General features: G+C 37.5%; 1 pseudogene; it reads right to left on the minus strand.

The window, feature by feature from the left end:
* Positions 1–1,005: 1,005 nt before the first annotated feature.
* Positions 1,006–3,989, minus strand: LOC127157945 (major histocompatibility complex class I-related gene protein-like; annotated as a pseudogene).
* Positions 3,990–7,179: the final 3,190 nt, after the last annotated feature.

The raw sequence follows: 7,179 nt of genomic DNA on the forward strand, positions 1-7,179 counted from the left end.
TACTATTGAGAAAAGAGTTGATGTCATTCTGATTTGGGTCTTTTTCTGCTGTATATAATTTGCTGTAGAATTTTTTAAAGATTTGGTTAATTTTTTCCAGTGAGTTGGTGAATTTCCCTGCTGAATCTGTTATAACTGAAATTGTTGCTTTTTCTTTGTTTTGTTTAAACTGATTTGCCAAATATTTACCAGATTTGTTACTATGATGAAATTCTTCTTGTCTGAGCCTATGAATCAGGAATTGAGTATGTTTGTTAATTACTGCATTTAGTTTTAATTTGTATTATCTTAATTTATTTTGCGTTTCTTCTGTTGGATTATTTATATTGACGTCTTGGGGTTTAATTTTTTGTTCCAATTCTGCTTCTTGTTCTTTTTCCTTCTTTTTTTGTAAATGGAATATGATATTATTTTCCCTCTAAGTACTGCTTTTATTTTATTTTATTGTCATTTATTTCTTTGTTCATCTATATATGACTTTTTGTTTGTTGCATTGTGAATTTAATTATTTGTAATTATTTATAAAATAACTTTTTTTATTGAATAAATGTATATGTATAGTTTTTTTTTTTTTTATAATAAATATTTTGAAATATTACTTTTGTACATGTTTGTTTTTTTGTTCCATCCTCATAGATGTTGAAAGACATCTACCTTGATATACATTCAGTTGAAAGTTTTTAAACAATGTCTCTGCTTTATTTAACACAGAGAGGTTGGATTGGAAATAAAACAAAAGGTACTGCAAACAAAACTGGCTGATTCATTTATTAATAATCCACTTTTAAACTTCACTTGTCTTGACCCTTTGGATTCGTCATTGCCAGTCTAACGAAACGCAAATGTTGTCACAATGTTACTACTGAATCTAAACAGTAGGTGGCAGTAGAGCCAAAGTGAACAACGTAAAATTGAAATGATTCTAGGGGTATTTGTCTGATGTTACTTTATCGCTGTGACAAAGAAGAAAAGTTTCTACTTTAAAAATAATAGTGAACCAGTAGCAGGTTGGTTCTATAAAAATGTCATATATCAATTATAATATAAATAATATTTTATTTGTTTCAAAAGCAAATCATAAGAAATCATATTTGTTTTAAGAGATGTTGGAACTGATAACAAATAAATTGTTCAACTTGTTCTCAAGCTAGTGAAAAATCACAGATCATAGCAACATTGAGTGTACAGTAGTCAGATAACAAAGTATGAAGCAAGTCTTGCAAGTTTTATTTCCTGGATCTAGGCTTGTTGATGACAATCCAAGTAATGAAAAAAACATCAGTCAGTTGACCTTAACAAAGCTGTAGGTACACACAAACTACATATTGAAATAATGACCATAAAAGGAATGTATACATATGCCACTGCTATTATGGAAACTCAGCAATTATATTCTATTGATACATATTATTATCATCTGTACTTTCCAGTATTATATGCAACAATAATACATATTTACTTTACCCATAAATCTAGTTATGTTTTATCCACTTTGTCTTCAGTTGCTGAAAACTGAAATTAGAATTTAAATATTGATTAGAAAAATACTACTATTATGCAAAAAGCAATTTCATTCCATTAATAAATATTATTATCTGCATTTTCTATTACAAAAATAAATCTTAATTTACTTTACCATTAAACCAGTTTTATCCACGTTGTCTTCACTTGCTGAAAATTAAGTTCAAATAATGGTTAGGAAATTACAAACAGGACAAATCAATGTTGTTATTCCTCATGCAAGTTAATGTCTTATTATGCTGTAGAGCTAAAACATTTACAGAAAAAAATACACAAACTACACAGAAAATACTCACTAGAAGCAGAAGAGTAGTCACTTGTAGAGGAATCTACAACAAAACACAGGAAAATTTTTAAAGGAAATTATTTTATTTACTGTATGTTTTGTCTAGGACATGTCATGCATTACCTGAGTGACATCTTCTCCTCCATTTAATAATGGTGACCAAAGTTATCAACACCAGTCCCAATGCCAAAACCACAAGCAATGAGGAAATCACCTGCTTAAAAGTTTCCCCTGGAAACTCTGAAGTATGACAACATTCTTCTATCAGATATGACACTTGATTGCTAGTTGCATATTGCTTTTATACAATTCAATAAACAAGAAGTTAATACCGACTAACTTAGAACTTTGGCATTTATTTTGTCTGTAAATAAATTATCTAAAGTCTTTACCCAACTCAATGTCCAGTTTGTTGTCCAGACTGAGGTGTGTGGCAGAGCAGGTGTATTTGTGTTTGTCTGCAGCACTGATCTCCAGACTCTTCCTTATCTGGTATGTCCCGTCACCATTGGGCAGCAGATCGCCTCCAGCGATCTCATGATCAGCTACAGGTTGCCCATCTCTGAAGAGGGTCAGGTTGATGTGACGAGGGTAAAATCCTGTTGCCAAACAACTCACACGAAATCCTCCAGAATCTGAGTTTCCTTTCTGAATGAGTCTGACTTATTGTAGCACAGACAAGTTTGTTAAAAAATGCTATTTTTTATATTATATGAAATAAGAGAAATATGTTGGACTTACCTTTCCTCTTTACCTGAGCTCCTCTCTTTTTAAGGTAGGCCCTAAGAGTATTTAGGCAGTTTGGGTAGACTAAAACCTCATGATACCACAAAGACACTTGTACAACCGGGTCTGTTTCCTGTTTTGTATATTTTAATGCACTTATATATAAACTTGCCATCAAAATACTGTAGCTCTCCTGTAGTAGAGCCACTAAATGCATTCTTAGTGATCAGTTGTCCTGGCATGTCGTTGTCCAACAGTTCACAAAGACCCAATACCTGGTAAACTACCAGACCTGTTAAGACAGCAAAAACTGAAGATATTGAAACAGACTCCATCATCCACTATTAAATTAAATTAACTTACTGTCTGTATGATTTTCACTTCTTGATCTTTTCTCAAGATACTCATATACAGATTTTCCTAAAGAGCCATTGTCCCCTATGTCAAGCAAATCATCTTCATTTGTAGTATTTCCTCTTGAAACGCAACTCCCCGAATGACAGTACTGTATTATAATGTCATCCAACATAAATGTGGCACTATACTTAGGAAACTGAGTGTTTCCTTTAATGTATGTTACAAGCACCCAGAAAGAGTGAGAACCTGCTGTGAAAAATAATATAAGAGTCTTAAATTAGGCTATATAATGTAATAAAATTAAATCTCAATCAAAGCCCTCAATCAAAACAAAACAATGACTGCTAACAATAGCCTTCTCAAAACAAAGTTTAATACAAAATTAGTTTAATCTGCTTTACTTTTCATCAAAACCTAAATCTTTGTCCTACCTGTTGAAACAGATGTTGAAATTGAAAGCACCCACAGAAAAATAAATAACTTGATCATCCTGTTCTCATCTCACATGCAAATAGGAATATTGCAAGTTCTGTAAGAGAAACTTTGCACAACTGTGAGCTATTTCCTTGAGCAGCAACTTATCAGTCAAAAACTGAGGGAGGCTGTCTCAGACGTACATCATTTCAACACCTTACTGTGTAACCAGAACTTTTGTTACCACACTGTAAAAAAATTATTAAGTGGCTTTGTAAATGTCACAAAAATAAAAACTTGTATTAACTTAATAAAATCTCTGAGTATCATTAAAGAGTGTCACAAATGTATGCAAGTGGTGATGTGGTAGATCCAGGAAGAAGCCGGGAAACGGAAGTACAAACAAAACACTTTAAAGAAAAACAAACAAAACCAGGAGCAGACCAAAACACAAAGTAACATTATCGATGGACAATGGGAGTGAGCAGACACAGACTATAAATACACGGAAACAGGGGAGTGGCTACAAACCAGCAAACGAGGGGAAATACAAATATGGGCAAGACTGAACCAAATGGAGACAGAACTAAAGGGGGAGACAAGGAACATACCAAAATATACTAGAACCACGGGGGAAAAAAACACAAGGAAAACAGAACAGACAAGACTAAATCCTGACATTAAATCCAGGGAGTAGCCCCCCCGCCAAAATATTCTTGGGGGAACTTAGGGTTCTGCCAGCCCTGGAGAGTGCCGGGGGAGGCACCGGCTCTGGAGGGCGTGCTGACTCTGGAGGGCGTGCTGGACAGAGCTCCGGCTCTCGAGGGCGAGCTGGACAGAGCTCCGGGGCAGAGCGGGCAACTGCGTCAAGGACCGGGACCTGGGGAGAGCAGGGATAGAGGAGGAAGATAGAATAGGAGGAGAAGCAGAGAGTTCACAAATTAACGCCGCCTCCCTAAGAGGCTCTACAGCCGAAGCTGACACCTCAGGAGGCATTGGTGCGGCTTCTCCGACGGACGGCGGAGATTCTGGGAGGCCGGGCGGAACTGGCGGAGACTCTGGGAGGCCGGGCGGAACCGGCTTATCCAGGGGATCAGGCTTGGTGGCCCTCTTGGCCAGGAATTCAGAAACGACATCACTGATTTGACTTGACTCAGGATGTACAGCTGTGACTAGACTTGACTCAGAACATTGACCGGATTCTGGAACAGCAGCTGGAACTTGACTAGACTTAGGAGGTACTGTTTGACTTGACTCAGGAGGTGCTGCTTGACTTGACTCAGGAGGCACTGCTTGACTTGACCTTGCTGGGACAGCAGAGGTGACGTGACTTGACCTTGCTGGGACAGCAAAGGTGACGTGACTTGACCTTGCTGGGACAGCAGTGGTGACGTGACTTGACCTTGCTGGAACTGCTGCGACTTGACTTGGCTCAGGAAGTGAAGCTGTGTCTTGACTTGATTCAGGAACCGCGTCTGGAAGGGCAGCCATGACGGGTGCAAACTCAGGAACTTGACACAGCTGCAACTTGACTGGCCTTGGGAACTTGACTTGACTCAGAAAACACTGCTGCAACTTGACTTGACATGGAATCTTGACTTGATTCTGGAAGAGTGGCTGTAACTTGACTTGACTGTGCAAGAACTGTAGTAGTGACTTGACTTGCCCTTGCAGGAACAGTAGCTGTGACGGGGGGCTCTTGGCTCACTATGAGCTGGTTCAATGTACTGTGTTTCAGAGGGGACTGAACGATGAGACCCACCAATATTCTTTACTTCCTCTATTTCAAAATCTAAGCCATTTAAATAAAGAATAAGATTGAGAAGTTCACTTAAGGAGTAATTACAGGAGGGAGAATCGCAACGAATTGTCTCATCACTCAGCCCCATCAGAAACACAGCGCCGAGAGAGGCATCGGGCCAACCCACCTGATTGGATAGCTCAATGAAATCCTCCACATACCGCTCCAACTCCCGATCGCCCTGCCGCAGTCTCCACAGTCTTTCCTCAGCCCGATCCATAGTGTTGGTCCGTCGATCTGTCACAAACGTATGCAAGTGGTGATGTGGTAGATCCAGGAAGAAGCCAGGAAACGGAAGTACAAACAAAACACTTTATTTAAAGAAAAACAAACACAAAACCAGGAGCAGACCAAAACACAAAGTAACATTATCGACGGACAATGGGAGTGAGCGGACACAGACTATAAATACACGGAAACAGGGGAGTGGCTACAAACGAGCAAATGAGGGGAAGTACAAATATGGGCAAGACTGAACCAAATGGAGACAGAACTAAAGGGGGAGACAAGGAACATACCAAAATATACTAGAACCACGGGGGAAAAAACACAAGGAAAACAGAACAGACAAGACTAAATCCTGACAAAGAGATTATTTGAGTTGGGCTTACCAAAATTAATAAGTAAAAATCCCAATTTATTTTATCTCAAATTTACTTGTTCTGCTTAAGTATGTTTTAATAAAAAAATTAGGCATTTAACTAACAAATTATATTTTTCACATGTCCTTAATGTTTTTGCTACATTTAAATGAAAATATTTAAGAAAGTTGCAATAAAACTTGTCAGTTTTATAAACAGAAAGTACTGCTTATTTTCTATCAATTTCTTTTGTATTTTGCATCGACTTAAGAAATTGAGTAAGTTTCGCGGCTATCGTGATCACGTGGATACAACAACCGCGGTCAACAACGGGAAATCTGCTTGCTGGTCACAAGAAAACTGAGGCTTAAACCACCTTAATACTCCTTTAAAATGCAGGTAAGTCAGTATTAAAAGTTAATGAAATATTGGCTGTGTTTTTGGGCACGCAAAACGTTCGGTGTAAGTTAATTTTACAATGCTGTTGCAGCCATGCTGTTCTGTGGTAACGTTTAACAACTTTTTGGAAGGGGCAAGCATTTCTAGAATCACTGTGGCTTTGTAGTTTTTTTTTTCAAACCACCAAATATTCAGCTAAAATACTGCGTAGCATTTTGAAATGTATGTCAAATTTCCAGTTTTAAAGCAGCATATAGCCTGCCCGTGTATGAGGGGGAGAGGCCGTATTACTGTTAATGTTAACCGCCGAGTTGGTTTCTTCATTGTTATTTACTTGTGTGATGAGCATATGCGTGTGAATAATTGCAGAAAACAGCGACTAAACTAGTCTATCCGTAGTCCAGCAATTGTAACTGGTGTAATGGGACAAATCCCGGTGCGCTGCAGTCAGTCGCCGGTTGAAATAAACCTTTTTTTATCGGCCGTCACTCTGGGTGAGTTCTCACACCATGTCGGAATAGCCAAAACTACAATATTACTGTGTGTAAAAAGCTAACGTACCATCTCTTTGTATAACTCGTAATTAAAGTAATCCTGTGAATCTTTCTTAATTTCACTAATTATTTTAATATGTATAATCTATTCACTAGTTCTTCTTTATTAGGCCTAATACTAAGAAACACAACACTACACACAAATCCCTACATTTCTCAGTGCTTACATTATGTGGTAATGTAGAAAGCACTAGCATTTAATATTGTTCACTCAAGTCTGCAAAGTTTGAGCTCAGTTAGCACACAATTACCCAAGTGGAAACACTAGGAGTAGGGCTGGGTATCGTTCAAAAATTTTTGATACCGATACCTTGACTTCGATACCGGTTCCTGAGCGATACTTTTTTTCGATACCAATTTTATTAAATCAATTTTAACAAGATTACATTATCTCAATATATTTTTTCAGCTTATTTATACAGATTCAAAGACTCCTGAGCCTCTACACAAAGGAGCAAAATATATCCAACACAATAAATCAGTGAAGATAATTTTAATAAAGCTCAAAAAGTTTTCAGTTTGTTAAATGAATACAAACCC

The sequence above is a fragment of the Labeo rohita genome, unplaced genomic scaffold (assembly GCF_022985175.1).
Source record: "Labeo rohita strain BAU-BD-2019 unplaced genomic scaffold, IGBB_LRoh.1.0 scaffold_1271, whole genome shotgun sequence".
NCBI classification, from domain to species: Eukaryota; Metazoa; Chordata; class Actinopteri; order Cypriniformes; family Cyprinidae; genus Labeo; species Labeo rohita.